Source organism: Peromyscus eremicus, chromosome 12 (assembly GCF_949786415.1).
Source record: "Peromyscus eremicus chromosome 12, PerEre_H2_v1, whole genome shotgun sequence".
NCBI lineage: Eukaryota > Metazoa > Chordata > Mammalia > Rodentia > Cricetidae > Peromyscus > Peromyscus eremicus.
This window is the reverse complement of record NC_081428.1, coordinates 16,785,323-16,803,705: the sequence shown is the minus strand read 5'-3', so window position 1 is coordinate 16,803,705 and position 18,383 is coordinate 16,785,323.

The following is an 18,383-nucleotide window of genomic DNA, read 5'->3' as shown; positions in this document are numbered from 1 at the left end:
TTGTAATCAGAATTCATTGTATGAAAAAAACTATTTTCAATAAAATAAAAGTAGAAAAAAGTATTTATAAAATATTTTTAAACTTCTATCCAGTTTCATCATAGAATCATAACTGTTTTAAATGATGCTACCATGTAAATTATAATGCTCTGGTAAGAGTACAGTTCAAGATCAACCTGCCTTTAAGTGTAAGAATTACTAATGATGAACACTGATGGTTTCAGGTTATACTGACCTCAGAATTATATGTAAACACAGGAATCTTTCAACATTTGAGACAGCTTATTTAATTGCCACTTGTTATGATTGAACTGTATTATATGGGATGAATGTGTAGATTATTAACTACATTAATCTTAGCACTTATGAATTTTTTTTCTTTAAAAAGAGTGATTCAGAACATTAGAACTAGACACAAATCTTCTTGTTAATAGTTGTGTAAGTTTTGTGGAGTTGTCAGAACCTGGCAGATTTCACTGAATCAATCTACAATCTAAGATACAGAAAATGTGAAGTTTTAAATAGGGAAAGAAAAATCTTCCAATGTTGCTTTGTGATTGTTTAACAATAAATGTTGTGAAGTTCTGTGTTTTATGGAATACAATCTATATTACAGAGGTTTTGTAAACTGTGTATGTAATGAACTTAGTTTATTAAAAACAGGTGAGTTTACAGATAACTTATGGCTTTTACATAGGAAAATGATGCTCACAGTCAAAATAGCTATCAGTGTGAGAGCTCTGAAATGGGAAGCCCTCAGAGCTTTGCCTTCAAAGAGGTTGTTCCCACCACAGTCAACATTAGGACTTCACTGATTCTTGTTCTCTGATAGAAAACATTTTTTATAATAGTTGCCTTCCTGTTATCATATATTGTCTTGGTATGGGATTCTGCTTAATGTGGTATTCAATTATTTGTAACTTTTCAAATCATTGATAAGACATGAGAGTGATACATGCACACCACCAAGTAATTGTAATTTTCAAATATCTTATTGATGGGTGGCAATGTAATCAGAGTGAGTTATGATACTACTGTCCTCAATGAGGTAGAAAGTGTATGTGTGGAGAACTAGAGGAAAGGTATCAATCCATAACAGTGGAATTATCCAGAAGGAATAGGAATCTCATGATGGCCATATATCTAACATAGCAAAATAACTTATTTCTTACTTTTCTCTACTCTCATTGAAAATAATAGAGATCAGGCTGGGCAGTGGTGGTGCACAACTTTAATCCCAGCACTCGGGAGGCAGAGGCAGGCAGATCTCTGTGAGTTCGAGGCCAGCCTGGACTACAAAGTGAGTTCCAGAAAAGGTGCAAAGCTACACAGAAAAACCCTGTCTTGAAAAACCAAAAAATATAAAAAAATAATAATAAATTAAAATTAAAACTAAAATAAAATAAAGTAATAATAGGGATCATCAAAACATTTACCATGCTCACAAAATGATTCTGTTGAATGACTGAAGAGTCATTGACATGCCACCAAAAGTAGCTGTTGATGGAACTAGTAGAGTTCATGCCTCGCACGGTAAAAGAAACACTGTACTTTTAACGTCTGATTTAAGCATATTTGAATAAAAGACTATTTCATCTACTATCAAAATAAATATGGATACTCATTAAAAACAACCAGATAAAAGTACAGATAGTTATTTGGAGTAGGATAAAAGAAGACCAAATGGATGGGAAAAGAAGAAAAGACATACTGAATTAAATGTGGCTGTAGTATATTGTCATAATGAAGCCCATTATTTTGTAGAATTGACAAATAAATAGCAAAAATAAAAATAAATATTTCAAATATCATAATTAAATACTTCAAAGTTGGGACATTGCAAGAACATAATCATGAGACAAAGAATTCAAAAATTCAAGTCGTTCCTAGGGTGATAAATAAATTTTAGTAACTATTTTTGCGAGAATTTGTGTGTGTGTGTGTGTGTGCGTGTGCGTGTGTGTGTGTGTGTGTGTGTGTGTGTGTGTGTGTACCACTAAAGTTTAGCTGAGGCAGTCAGTGGAGGAGGAAAGGCATGTGCTTGTACACAGCAAGCTCTGTGACTGTTGATAGTTTCAGTTCTCAGCAGGGAGTCCCAACCAAACAATATCAAGACTGATGAAGCAAGACTGAAGAAAGCAGGCATTGTAACATAGAAACAGCAGGCTCAGTGAGGGGAAACATTTAAACAGAGACAATGCTGCAAGATTGGATTCTTAAAGAGTATAGTTCTCAACATACAAGTACAGTAACTCCACAAAATAAAATTACACTTTTTTAAAGTTTTCGTAAAAGCCTCAAAGATTCATGTCAAATAGTGAAATGGATATTTCTAAAAAGAAAAGAGATAAGCAAGTTATTTTAACAGCGTTTTACTCTCAGAGATGGAAAGTGCAAAGTATGACAGAAGGTGTAAGAGACATGGAAAAAATCTTATGAATCAAAATCTAAACTGCAGGGGCACCAGGATGAAAATATATAGAATATGGAGAAATCTGTGATATATAAGTCAATTCCCTCAAAGCATGCCCATATGGGAGTTAATTCTGCACTTGTATCCGAACCCAACTCTCTGTTTCAGTACAGAAAAAAAAGTGCTTCCTGTAGGAATGCCCTCTGCTAAAAAGGGAGGATATCTATTTGAGTTGCTGAAGGATGTCTAAAGTCTCACTGGGTGATTTTCCATCAAAGGCCCATAACTCATTCAGCATCCAGTATCCAGAGTCAGGAATGGTCCATCTTAATCAGGAGATCCCTTTCATGGAAAATATTCCCTTGAGGCTGTGAGCACTGGGAAGATATTTTTGTTGAATTCACTCATAATTTTTAAGGTAGAAAAAGCCTGTGTAAATCCAGATATGTATACTATTTTTTCTTCTTTTGGGTGCAATTGGTTTTGCATGATTAGCATGAACAGGATAATAGAATCTAACTTGGTTCTTAGCTTTCTAGAAGCTGATACGTTTCATTCCAAGTGTGACTACCTTTCCAGTTCCTAGCAAAACTCTCTCCTGCCCCGCTCAAAGCATAACTACATTTGTTTGATTTCCTTATTCCTCATCCCCACCCCAAATCTTCCCATTCGTTTTTTTTGGGTCAGTCAGTGAAATTATCTTAGTTAATGTCATTCCATGCTAGAATTCAGATTCACTACTTCCATAAAGCACATTATTATGTAACCTTCATCTCTACATTTGAATAAAAATTTCTATAAAAAGTGTTATCAAAATGAATGCATTTATTTAAGTAATGATGCTTCTTCAAAGTGGATTTTCAGAAAAATAAATACCACTTGTCAACTACCAGTCATAAATGATACAAGATTGTGATAATGCTATTGTAGATTTGGAAATACAATTTTATCTTTGAGCACCTAAAGGTCTTACTAAATTGATTATTCTGAGTTTTGTTTTCTGTTTAGAACTGTAAGTACTCTTAGCTATACAAAGAGGAAAGAAAATTATTTGAATGTGATCAGGTACTCACCATTGCAGCCTGACTTAAATGGCACCTGTAACTTTTGATCTGAATAGAAGCATATAACCATGTACATTTTATTTTTCATCTCTAATATTAGCTCTTTCTCTTCATAAATTTCATAAATAAGGATTGTATAATAATGAGAAGAATATTTGTGTGATTTATGTTACTGAGATAGAAAACTCTGGAGCATTTTATAGGAGGAAAAAATTTATGTGGCTTATACTTCCAGGTCATAGTCAGTTACTGAAGAAAATGGGAACAGAAACTGAGGCAGGAACTGGAAAGTATGAACCATGAAGGCATGCTGATTGCTTGCTTTCTCACAGGCTTATACCAGGCTGGCTTCCTTATACAATCCAGAACTACATGCCTATGAAATAATTTTATTCACAGTGGGCTAGCCCCTCGTACACCAATTATGAACCATGACAATCCCTTTGAGACATACGCACAGAAAAATCTGAAAAAGGCAATTACTCAAATGAGACTTTATAGTTGAGGAGATTCTAGCCTGTGTTGGGTTGACAGTTAATGTTAAATAGAACAGGGAGGAAATACTGTTTCCATGAGTTCTTCATCTCTTCATCACTATCAGTAAAAAAAAAATTCCAAGTTGAAAAACTTCAGAAGTAGGCAAACTTTCCAATGGAGAGAATACTCTGATCATCAGGTCTACAAGTTTCTCAGTTATTAAGCAGAATAGTTCTTCTTTTATAGAAATAGTGAGCAAAAACAAAGAATAAATGTCTATATTTAACTAGGACATCAGAGAATGGATTATTGTAAGACCAGAGTATTCCAAAGACACAAAAATTTGTTAAGGAGCAGTTATATGCTTACTAAACAAAGAGATGAAGGTGGAGAAAATACTAAATAAAGCATGCTATTATTACTTATCTTGATTTGTTTTAACTAATATTTCCTTCTAATTGATCACCAGGGGTAAGAAGTTTATCTAATGATTTAGGAAGTAAAGAATACGAATATGGAGGACTATGACATGGCTTATATTTATCAGCAAGGCAGAATTAACTGACAGGAAAAAACATGGCCTTGAATATGAGTGACATAATTCCCCAGACTGGTGATCTGATAAGAACAAAAAGTATAAAAAAGAAGAAAGATAGATGAAGCCTAGATTTCCTTTTTTTCCCCTTATTTCTAATATGCCAAGATATGGACAGGAAATCTCCTGTTCTTACTACCATAAGTAAGAGTTGTATGTGCGCACTCCAAACCCCATGTCTTTCTTGTTACATTATTGAACTGTGCCTGAAAGAGACCCTTGTCTAGGCAGATTTTTCTATTCCATTCGGGCAGCTCAAAAAAAAAAAAAAAAAAAAAAACACCTGGAGACTTTTATTAATTATGAAAGCTCAACCAAAAGCTTAGGCTTGTTTCTAACTAGCTCTTATAACTTAAATTAACCCATTTCTGTTAACTTACTTTCTACCTCATGACTTTATTACCTTTATTCATCCCATGGTGCTTTCCTGCTTCCTCTGTGTCTGGCTGGCAACTCTTCCCTTCTTCTTCCCAGCATCCTTTGTGCCTGTAAATCCTGCCTAGCTTTTGATCATTCAGCTTTGTATTAAACCAATCAGAATGACACATCTTCACAGTACACAAAAAGGTTATTCCACAACATTTCCTCTTTTTGGTTTAAATAAAAAGGAAAAGTTTTAACTTTAACACAGTAAAGCTATATATAAAAAGAACAACTATCAGGTAAGAATTACATTCACAATGTTTAGTCCATTTGTATTTGGCAATTTTGAAGAAATTACTTTACTATTTAGTAAGCTTGAAATTCTGTACCCAATTTATTTTATAATGTAACTAAAAAAAAACTATAACTATGACTACGTAGTCTTCAACTCAACAAAAGACCCCAGAAAAATATATTACCTTGGTAAACAAGAAGTGCAGAACAAGCAATTTCCAAAACTAAAAGAAATAACAGAAACTCCTGGTGATCTGCACAGTCACCCAAGGTTACTCTGCAACATTAGGGCATCCATGTTCAGCCTACAGGCGTAGAATATCTGACAGACTTTTCTGCGAAGCAGGAAATTTTGAAGGACTGTCTTATGCTGTCTTGGCAGTTGTAGTAGGGCAGGCACATAGGGTGAAGGAAATTGGAAATTGGCTCAGACCAGTAGCTAAGGCATGCACATAACATACTCCTTAAGAGCCAATCTGGAGTCTGCCTGAGGGCCTAGCAACAGGATCTGTCAGAGTTACTGATCATGCCAAGTCTGCCTAAGGACCTAGCAACAGTTGCTGTCAGAGTTCCTGATCATGCCCAGCCAATGAGGGATGACCAAACAATGAGGAATGACTGGGTGCTGGGAGGAGGGTATATTAGGCTTTCCCTGTTATTGAATAAATGAGCTCATTATTTGCTTTCAAGGGAATCCCAGTGTCTTTGTCATTAAGGCCACCACACCTTCTCACCCCCTCCCCTGAGGAATCCTTTAGAATCCAGCAACAGGCAGTTGCTTTTGTTTGTGTCCTGCTGGACCAGTTTGAACAGCATACTGTCAGTAGTTGAGGCAAGGGCAATTTTTTGCTGAAATGGCTAGATGAATGTAAGATGAATTGCTAAAAGGTCTTATTAATAAAAACCCAGAGCCAGATATTGGGGTGAAAAACTGAGAGATCAGAGAAATAGGACAAGCTACAGACAACCATACCTCACCAACACCTCAGTCTCCAAAGAGACCTACTTCCTGCATACCCATGCCTATATGCCTTTCTGTTCTGCCATCTCATTTCTTCTCTCCACTCAGCTACATCACTTCCTCTTCCCTGCCCAGCTCTGTCACTTTCTGTCTGTCTGTACAGACCTCTACACCTTTATGGTTAGTGCTGGGATTAAAGGTATGTACCACCATGCCTGGCTCTGTTCCCAGTGTGGTCTTGAACTCACAGAGATCCATACAGATCTCTGCCTCCTGAGTGATAGGATTAAAGGTGTGTGCTACCATTGTTTGACCTCTGTGCTTACTATAGTGGCCAGCTTTTTCCTCTGATCCTCAGATAAACTTCGTTGGAGTGCACAATATATTGGAGACACAATACATCACCACATTTGCCATAAAGAAAGCAAACTCTATATGGAATTTATTTGATATCCATCATCCTTTTTTGAGGTAAATTGGTACTGCCAGGAACAGATGTGTTTCACTGTCCTGAAAAGCCTTATACATCTAAAACATTTTCAATGTCATATTCTGTTGGTGTTTGAAGTATTTAAAGATCACCTATATATCTAACATATATCTCTGTATGATCTTGAAAACATACCTAACATGATTATATGTTTGATAGTTATAGATGAATATTAACGTGTATTTATTATCCTAAATAGCTTTAAATATTAACACTTTTTTATATATAACCTTTTAAAATGAGCTACATAGGTACAATAACTTAAACAAGAATACAAACATACATGCAGCATAAAAAATAACCTTTAATGTGTATCAGTATACAATAATCTACACCAATGTAAAATATTTGAGACTAGTGGTTGTTTAAAAGTAGAGTCAACAATTCACCCTTTTTATCTCATCATTTCTTTACTATACACCCTTTTTTTCATTCAAAAAGAGAGACTTGAATCTATCTCCTTTGTTTATCTCATTTCATGATCATGAGCAGTAACAACTTGTAACGAAACCCCCTAAATGATGACAAATATCTATAACCTATCTAATGATCAAAAACTATCTATCCCATCTCTTGGGAGTATGGGTATTATGTTCTCTAGAATGCTTCTTGTTGTCTAGGGGTGCTGACAACTTTAGGAGACATTGAGAAAACTGGGATAATGTTCAAGTCTGGACATTGGATGCCATTTGTAGTCAGACATTTTCATCAGAAACTCCAGCTCCATAATAATGACCTGGAGACTTATTATTAATTATGAAAGCCTAACAGATGGCTTAGGCTTGTTTCTAACTAGGTCTTATAACTTAAATTAACCCATTTCTATTAATTTACTTTCTGCCTCATGGTTTTATTACCTTTCCTCTGCCTATGCTGATTTCCTGCTTCCTGTGTGTCTGGCTGGTGACTCCTTCCTTCTTCCCAGAGTCTTGTGGGCCTGAAAATCCTGCCTAGTTATTGACCATTCAGCTTTTTATTAAACCAATCAGAATGACACATCTTCATGGTACACAAAAAGATTATTCCACAGCACCCTTGCCTTTAAATTGTTTCTTAGAAAGAAAACTCAAACGGTTGAGAAATACTTGGAGAAATTTTAACATACTTAGTCATCAATGAGATACAAATCATAATTATTTTGAGATTTCATCTTATATCAGCCAGAATGGCCAAGTTCAGTAAAAGAAATGATAGCTCATGATAGCAAGGATGAGGAGTAGATGGGAAAGTCATTTATTGCTGATGATAGAACAAACATATAGACACTTCGAAAATCAGTGTGGTGATTTCTCAGGGAGCTAGGAATCATTCTTCCTCAAGATCCAGTTACACCACTTTCAGGCATACATACAAAAGATGTTTTATCCTACCACAGAGACACTTGGTCAAACCATGTTCATTACTGTTGTTCATAATAGCTAGAAACTGGAAACGATGTATATATATTAAACAATTTTTTAAAAATATGGTATATTTACACAAGTGAATCACAAAATTTGCAGGTAAATGGATGGGATTAGAGAAAAAAATCATCCTGAGTGAGGTATCCCAGATCCAGAAAGACAAAAATTTTATGTATTCACTTACATGTGGATACTAGCTGTTAAGTCAATCATAACCAAGCTGTAACTCATAGAACCACAGAAGGTATGTATAGAGCAATTGACTGGGGTCAGGGAGGGTAGAAAGAGCTCCTAGGAAGTAGAAATAAAATAGTCATGGATAGATTGGAGGTACTGGAATGGGAAAATCAAGTGAGGATGGAGAAGGAAGTGGTGTAAAAGGGAGGAACGTAGAAAAGCACAACTAAAATTTAAGGCCTTCTGATTGTTACTATGGAAACCTAATGCAGTAGAAGCTTCCTGAGTTGTATACATACATGAGGGCACTCTAAATGAAATTACCAAATAATGGGGGAGACAGAGCCCCAGATGAACATCTTTTATTATCATATGAAACTTCCAACATCAGTATTGAGTTACATCTGAGTTTTTGGAACCACAAACAACTCAGGATGTCGAGAGGTTTTTCTCCACAAACTTACAGCAAGGATCTATTGCTGAAGACTACATGTTCACAACCCACTGAACATGGAAAAGTTGATCTGGTACCTAACTAGAACTTCACACCTATGTCCTAGCATCTTGGGTACAGATAGGTACTCTAAATGCCACCAAAGGAGAAGCATAAACACCAATCCAACTACAGACCCTTTGACCTAAAATGATGTCTTGTGTACAACTAATGCTAGTGCAATGGTAACACAAAGCATATGGGAGTAACTAATCAATATCTAACTTGACCAAAGGCCTACTCTATAAGATGGGACCCCGTGCCCGAAACACCTTACACGACCAAGAACTTGAGACTCAGTACCCCAGTGACCTCTGGTAAAAACAAATACCACTATTCTAATACAAAGCAAGCAAACAAAGTTATAGCAATAAAATGACTCAATGATATTCTACTATACTCATAGATCAGTGCCTGCTCAGCCATCATCAGGGAAGCTTCCTCCTAAAGAAGATGACTACAAATACAGAAACCCACAGCCAGAAAATATGCAGAGGGTGATAGACTTTAGAACAGTCAGCCCCAAAACAGGTGTGTCCATCAAATTCTTCCCCTTAGGGTTCAGGAAACCCCCCAGAAGAGGAGGCAGAAGGAGTATAAGAGCCAGAAAAGATGGAGGACACCAAGGAATCAAGGACCTCAGAATTGACACACATATGAACTCAGAGAGACTGAGTCAACACAGTCTGCACCAGACAGGGTCCTACAACTGAGAGAAGTAGATGACATATGCTCCCATCCCTAATTCAGAAGCTATCCCCACTTGGTAACCACTTGCAAATGAAAATTGAGATTTCGCCAAGGAAGTCTTACTGAAGAAACTTACTACTCTTAAAGGTAGGCACCATGACCAGCAGTAGATGTCCAACAGAAAACAAATTCAAGTGCATGTTAGAGGTTTCCTCATTTCATAATATCATGTCAAGGCTTTTCCTTTTTTTAACATATTTTTATTTATATCACACACACACATATATATATATACACATTATATATATACACATACAAATTATATATATATATATATATATATATATATATATATATATATATATATATATGGCACATTTCTTCTTTCTTTTTACTGTGCAGGTCCATTGTGTAAACATTATGTCTTCCAGTTTAATGTTTTTACGGAATTCCTAAGTTTGAAAAGGAACAAGGAAGTCTCTGTTTCTGTTTCTGTTTCTTGTGTCTTTTGTTGGGCTCTTTTCCTTGTTTGTTTGTTTTGTCCTCCAATGAGTTCGTTTTTTTTTTTTTTTGTCTTATTACATTGTATCTTATTTTATTATTATCCCATCTAAGTGCATGTGTTTTCTAATGAGAGACAGAAAGGAGGTGGAAGCAGACTGCATGAGAGGAAGAATTGGGAGAAGTGCCAGGGAATCTGCTATCAGGACATATTAATTGAGAAAAAAATATCGATTTTCAACAAAAAGAAAAAAAGAAATGAACATCTACCTAACTCAATCTACACATTGTTTTTTTTGCATAGGAAAACAAGAAAGGCATACATGAGTCATATTTAACACACTTCAGAACAGAGATTCATCATACCATGTTTTTCTTGGAACAGAAGGCAGTAGGGAGATTTCTTTGCCATTGTTATTTTATACGATTGTAAAGCTTGCATATAATTCAGCAATTTAAAAAGAATGTTGTGGACAGGCAAAAACATACTGAAAAATAAGTCTTACTGTTTCAAAATAAACGTTCTGTAGGATCATTTTTACTCATTTATATAAATTGTAAATAAATTATGAAAAGATTCTTCTTTTGATGAAAGAATATTTGAGCAATATGTATGTATATTTCATTTGTTTTAATATATTTTACTTAAATTATCACATATCATTTTCATACTGGAAAACGCTGTGTAATGACCACATTAGTGTAATTAGCACCTCAGATATACAGGAAGTAGGTCTCTTTAAAGACTGAAGTGTTGGTGAGGTAAACTTGGCTGTGGCTTGTCCTATTCCTTTGATCTCTCAGTTTGTATTGGTAATATTCAAAATCCTCTCTACTACTTAGAAGTAGTATGCAATTAACTATTTTCAAACACAGTTACTACTAGGATACCTTATTGTCTGTTCTAAGCTACTGATATACAGATAAGAAAGGAAAAAAAAAACGGTTTGTTAGTATTCAGATACCAGCAATGGTGAGTTATATCCCTAAAATTAGCAATATTCCTAAGATATTTGATCTTTTGATATAGAATGGAATATGTGTTTTATTTCTTCTTAAAAATACAGCTAGAATAAGCAGTTTATGCCTCTATTTTCTCAGTCAAGTACGGGAAATGAATAGATAATTATTCCAAAGTTATATATGGACTGTAACTTAAAATAATTATGGAGTATCATCCATAACTGTTACATAGCCAGAATTAATATGCAATATACTATAAATTTTGAGTTATACCTGCCTTCAACAAAATGTCTTCAGGATTTTATGACATTGCTTTAGTCACTTTGACTAATTATTCCTTTCTGGGATTCTTATTTCCTCTGTGTGTAAATTCACTTCATCAGTCCTATTACATTAAATAAAAGTATATAAAACTCACTTACTGCAGGTGGAAGTCGGACATAATAAAAAACAAACAGCAAAAAATGAAGGCCAAGAAAAGGATTTTGATTTGACCAATTCTCTTATGAGTGAATCCCACCTGGGAAAATGGAAGCATAAACATAATGGCTAATACAGAGAATGACGGTCTGTATAGATAGAAGCTATAATTGGGTCTACTATGTGGATCTTGCCCTATTTTATTCTGATATTCCATGTAAAGCATTTCTAGCCTTTATTTAAATTTTAAAATGCAATGTTCAAACCAATTTCATGTCCATACATTTAAGCATCATAGGATATACTTTCTATTAGCATTGAAAAATATAACTCATGGATGAAGTTTCCACAGCAAATCATGTTCATGTCATAGCCTACTGTTTCTTCAGCAAGCACAGTATTACCTGGGTCGTTACTCCTCTGAAAACTGAAAATGAGCAATCACGATGAATTTTTTAAGCCCATAATAATAGAGTTTTAAATGTCATAAATTGCTGTGGGATGGTCTGTATGTCAAATGTGTTGCTGATTGGTCAATAAATAAATCACTGATTGGCCAGTGGCCAGGCAGGAAGTATAGGAGGGACTAACAGAGAGGTGAATGGAGAGAACAGGAAGCTGGATGAGAGAGTCACTGCCAGCTGCCATCATGACAAGCCGCATGTGAAGATGCCGGTAAGCCACAAGCCATGTGGCAAGGTATAGATTTATGGAAATAGATTAATTTAAGCTGTAAGAACAATTAGCAAGAAGCCTGCCACAGCCATACAGTTTGTAAGCAATATAAGTCTCTGTGGTTACTTGGTTGGGTCTGAGTGGCTGTGGGACTAGCGGGTGACAAAGATTTGTCCTGACTGTGAGCCAGGCAGGAAAACTCTAGCTACAATAAATGATATTCAAATTCACCTTTTGCTCAGCCATATATCTTCAATATAACTCATATGTACTGTACATGGTTCCTACTTGTAGTGTTGTTGGTAAGGAATGGTAAACTTGTCACAAGTCAGCATTGCAAGTAAAATGTTTAATAATGCTTGAGATGATTATGTCAGGAGGCACTGTGAGTAGATTCTGGAGAAGCTTTTATCTTTATGAGACTCCTTGATGAGGATACTATACTCGTTAGTACGGCTGTCAGAGAGCAGTGAGGTAAACCTATAATCACTTAATAGCAGTTAACAAGGAAATTTCTGTTGCTTATTTCTTCCTTTTCTGTCTGTTTGTGTCAGGGAGATTTCATTACCACAGCGTAGCACATCTTTTTGGCAACAATGATATGAGTCTGTTAAAAAGTAAATTGAGCAATAACGCAGGGAGAAAATGGGACTATTCAAGAGCTACATGCAATTATCTGAAGGCCCCAAGGAGAACAAAGTGGAGCATCTGTTGCTAAGGGAAAAAACAGCAGTCGATGTCTACCTACATGCAGGGAAAATCAACAGGCTAACATGGGCAAACATTTTAATAGAGCAACCATCTGCAGCCTCACTCACCTTGTGCTTAACCGGAACCAAAGCCACAGAGACCAATAAATCAAAAGCTCAGAAAGGATTGTGTGAGGTTCAGTAATAAAATTGTCATCTAGAACCTTTAATTTTTTTTGCTTTATCTCTTCTTCTGTTTTTATGCTCAGTTTATTACAGAGATTTGTGACTATAAAAAAATAAAAATGAAAAGAGTAAAGAAGATGCTTATGTAGACACTCAGTTTTCAGATAAGCAGATGTATAAAAGAGCAGATAAGATATACAAGACTTTTTCTTACATATATTGATGGATAGGGACAATGAAAGAATGAAAATTTAACCTGCGTGACGTTAAGTCTAAATATGATTTTTCTTATCCACAACATAAATACTTTATGATCCATAATTTCAATTTCATTTCAAGTGCTAACAACAAGCACATACACAAACACACATACTGAATATTTTGCCATGAATACAAAAGATAAATTTCCTATAACAGTACTTCAACTTATTATTGTTTTCTGAGAATACCATGATCCAAATGAATTATATGAATTTTTGGATTCATAACCCTGAAAATGTAAAATCCTTTATGCAGGCTAGTTTGGGTGGCCTTTTAGCAACATTCTGTGCTTCTGGGATGGAAAGATCAAATTTCAACATGGATCAAGCTGATAGCATAGGTAGATAACTGACTATGGACCAGCCTGCTTCTCAGCTCAAGCTCACCAAGCCAAAATAATTAGGCAAGTTTGCTTCTCAAGGGAAGCTAGAAATTCCAATTTCAATGGATTATCCACATAAGATATATAGGAAGCTAATCCAATAATGTGTAAACATTGCTTATGTTCGATGAGTCTATAAATGTGACAACTTGGAACATCCAAATCTTTGCCCCTATTTGTGGGCATTTTCATTAGGAGCAGGCTAGAAAAGAATGAAAATATCTCAACAATGATAAACATTAGGAATCTCATCTCTCGCTTGTTTTCTTGAAATGCAGGCCTAGTGTCAAAAGGTTTTGTGAATAGATTTCCTTAATCTTTATTGGTGATTTAGTGACAGGAAAAAAAAAGAGAATCAGAAGTCTACTTTTACTGAAGGTCAAGAGTTTAAATGAGTAAATTTCATAGTTTTGAACTGGAGGTTGATATAAAATGATGTTAATGGGTTTTCGCAATGACACTGTAGCCTCTAAAGGCCGACTCACAGGACTGTGGTGAATTTCAGTTGCCCACAGTCTTTGTGTATGCCAGTATGACTATCCCATCTAGGTTACATAGGTACACAATTTTATAAAATACTAATAATTAACAAGAATTGATTTAAGGGGAAAATGTGGAAGAATTACCAGTTTATGTTTATATTGAATACAAGTGAAAAGGACTTTTGCTGAGGCAAGGGAAATAAAGACTGTGGAGCAGAGCAGTACAAATCATATTTGGGATGAAATTGTTCTGTCATGCTTGCTTCAGATATTATTGTCATTTATTTTTAATAACTACAGAAGAAAAATGAAATAACGACAGAAAGCACACACTGTTGGGAATGTGCTATGAATGCAAGTTTGACTAATTCACTTCAGTGAGGTAAAAATGTTAATTTCATAAACAATTAGACTTGTTATACAAATACAACATCAACACGTATACTTGCTCTACACTTCTAGTTAGACAATGTCCTTTTTGTTTTCCTTTCAAACTCTAGTACCACAAAAGAGTGATTAGTAGGAAAGCAGCCAGGTCACATATTGTTTGCATTTTTGGTTTGTAAGAGCATGCTTCTAGAAATCCAAGAAAATAATGCATTTTCTTGTTGAGTCTTATTACTCTTCTTTTCCTTCTGTGGACTTATATGAGTTTATTCCTTTCCAAAACACATTCTCCTCCAAAATAGATCACTTTTGCTTCAAATCAAGCTCTTAACCCCTTTGCCTCTCTCCATCACTACCAGGACAACTGTGGTGGGATTCTGCATTGTTGTGGATTTAGAGTGACTTTAAAGCCACATTCTTCCTTCAGCAACCTTACTGTATGTAGGTACATTGGATTCTTCATAAGACAACATCAGCTGAGTCAATTAAGCTTTATTTTAGCAGAAAAAAAAATGACCATACAAACAGGGATAGGGAAGATGTGGTAATACCCATCTACTGCCAAGTACAAGTTGTAATTGGTAAATTGTGTGGAAATTTTAATTTAACAGAAACTGCCAAGAGCAGTATTGGAAGAGTGTGAGCACCAGTTTCTTTTCAATACCAGTGACATGCTTTGGCATTGTGGAACCTTATAGATGATTATCATGTGGGCATCAAGGGAATCATACTAGACATTATGTGGTTTAGAAGATAATGCTAGGTGGAGGTAGGACTCAGTTCATTTGGTTTCTAGAGTAGACAGCCAGTAAGATACGTAAGACACTGTAGTAATCATGCTATAATAGTGACCTCTAGCAAAAGATTATATCATACACATGAATAAATAGAAGGTCACCTTTGGGAATGCAAATAAAGATAGATGTATTTTGATGATGTGTTGATTTAGGTAAATTATGTCATATATTTTAACTATATAGCTAAATTATTAGTTTACTTTCTGTTTATATATGGATAAACATGAACATAAATTTTAAACAAGATTCACATCAAAAAATAAAATGAAATAAAAATATTTTAAGACATTTTAAATGATTCTTTAGCTTCAGACATATGTGTTCAATTCATTTTTCTGATTTTAAAACTTTTTAGACAAAAATCACTGTTGAAAGCCCAAAAGATGTTTTGAAGGAGTCAAAAAGTAGGAGACATGTAGCAATAAAGACATTTTGTATTTTTGCTATTGCTGAGAAAGCTTGATTATATACTTTGCCCTTTAATTGATTTTCAGTAACCATTTGCTGTTCTATCCAAGCACATTTCCCATCAAAAACACCAATGATGACAGGAGAACACCTCCTTCATAAAAACACATTAATGCCTCTTTCTTTAGACATTTCACAGAAGAAAGTTAGAAGTTCTGATAATGAATGAAAAGTTGGCTCAGCAACATAGTTATTATTGTAAAATTAGCTTTAAAAAGTCAGGTAGTTTTTAAAAAAGGCAGGCATACTGAAGATTAAGCAAAAAGTCTTGTATCATTATCACAAATCATTATTAGTAGTAGAAGATACATATGCACAAATCAAGTTCCTACTGAAGCAAGAGGGACAAAATCAAGTTAATTACTCTTATGAATAATTATATGAAACAGATGTCAAGTACTTATTACAGTGCCTGACACAGAACTAAAATGCTTTAAAATGGATTAGTAGATTAATAGACGAATAAATAAATAATATTATCACTTGAAAGATCTTGGTAAAAATAAGAAGAAATTGATTCCAGCTCACTTTGAGAGAAAATACAATTATTAAAAATATAACTGAAACATCACAGAAACTTGGAATCAGAAGAAAAAAAACATAGGGACAGAAAGCTGAGAAAAAAATTTCATGGATGCTTCACAAATAGGAGCAGTTTTATAAGGGATATTGCTGTAGAATATGTGATATCACAAATACCAGAGTAGTGATGTCTCTGTCTAATGTACAAATACTAACTGTAAGTACTACCCTTTTATGTATAATCTGTATATTCTGAAACTTATATTGAAATTTTCCACTGCCAGTGTTACTTGCAAAATGAAAGAAAGAAAGAAAGAAAGAAAGAAAGAAAGAAAGAAAGAAAGAAAGAAAGAAAGGAAGGAAGAAAGGAAAGGGAAGAAAAAGAAAAGAAAAAAGGCTCCCCTGGCTGGCTTTTGTATAACTCTAGGAGCCAGCCTGCCCAACATGACAAGCTTTGGGCTTAGTAAGTCACTATCTTAGGCAATAAAGCACAGAACAATAAAGCAAGACACCCAACATCTTCCTTTGGATTCCACATGTGTGTGCATAGGCATGTGTATTTACACACTCAAATGTTTCAGATATATTCATACCACCCATACACAAAGCATACAACATACATGTACACTATTTAATTTATCACCACACTTAATAGAAATGTGGAGTTATTTCTTGGGCAGTTTTGTTCTTCCAAGAAAATTGTGAATAAAATGTAGATATGAATTATTAAGCATTCAAAATATTCTAGGTCTAAATGCAAAGGCAGAGCAAGGAGATGATTTCCATATTCCAAATAACTTTCTATTTCATCCATTAATTTTAGAAAACTTCAATATATAATACATGCAATGGAGATAGACTATTTAGTTTCTTATTTGTCCTATTTCTTATAGCTAAAAAAAACTCTGTTAATATTAACCATTATTTTTGTGACTCACTTGTGTGATTATATTTTATCATGTGACTCAAAAGAAGGTTATTATTGAAAGAGGAACAGTCAAATATGTTTACATTTCAAAAATGTTTACATATTTGACTCCTTCTACATGTTATTGGTTCCCATTCAACTCTGGCATATTGTAAATTACCATACTGTTTTGATCTTCCAACAACCACAACCTTTAGAGAATTCAACTCTTACTTTTCTACAGTAAAAATCTACATGTATTTTATGGTAGTAGCCATACTTATATTAGAATGCTACTGGAATCGTTATGATAATTTAATAACATTTTTGAGATATGGAGATTTCTTTTGATACTACTAACAACAAAAATTAATAGTGAGATGAGATTACTATTTGAATTACACTGACAATCTTTTAAAATATGTAGATCACTTAAGTAGTATATAACACTTTTCTATAAAATTCGTAAAAAAATTAAGTAACATGTCTTAAGTATTTTAATAGTTTATTATTAAATACTAGTATATTCAATATTTTAAAACAGCATATCTATCAAAATCCCTATAAGAGTTCAATATACATCTGGATATACTTTTTTTTTTTTTTTTGGTTTTTAGAGACAGGGTTTCTCTGTGTAGTTTTGTGCCTTTCCTGGAACTCACTTTGTAGACCAGGCTGGCCTCAAACTCACAGAGATCCACCTGCCTCTGCCTCCCAAGTGCTGGGATAAAAGGATAAACTTTTGATAGTGTCTGTGTAGCTTTGTATAAAATTATGCAAATTGACCTTAAAGGTGGTTGGCAAACACAAATATCTGAAATGAGAAAATTCCTACTCTAAGATGACAAGATATAGTATCAATGTACAGAGCTGTTTGGCTACAAGAATTAATAATAGTACAGAAAGGGTCCTTGCTTCATCTAGACCTCTTCATTACCACAAAGGCAGCAATCAATAACAAAAGCTAAAGACTCAGTGTGACAGTTTCTCACAGCACTGACAAAACCTCATCCTAGGATTACAGTGGAGGTATATCTGCATCTGTGTGAGGAGCTATGAAGGAAACATTACAACCTTAGAATAGGGTGACATTTCTTGGAAAGTACAAAACTCTATCTTTTATGTGAATAAATTATACAATGTTTAAACCATAAAAATACTTGTAGTAATAATTCTAAAGATGTGAACTATAGGACATGGAGAGTTTTGATACATTTCTCACATAATTGGCCAACAAGTGCTCATCTAAGTTTTCATACAGCTATTCTTTAACTAGTAAGAAAAAGTGTAGGGTTAAAAAAAACAGTGAAAGAACACCCTCCC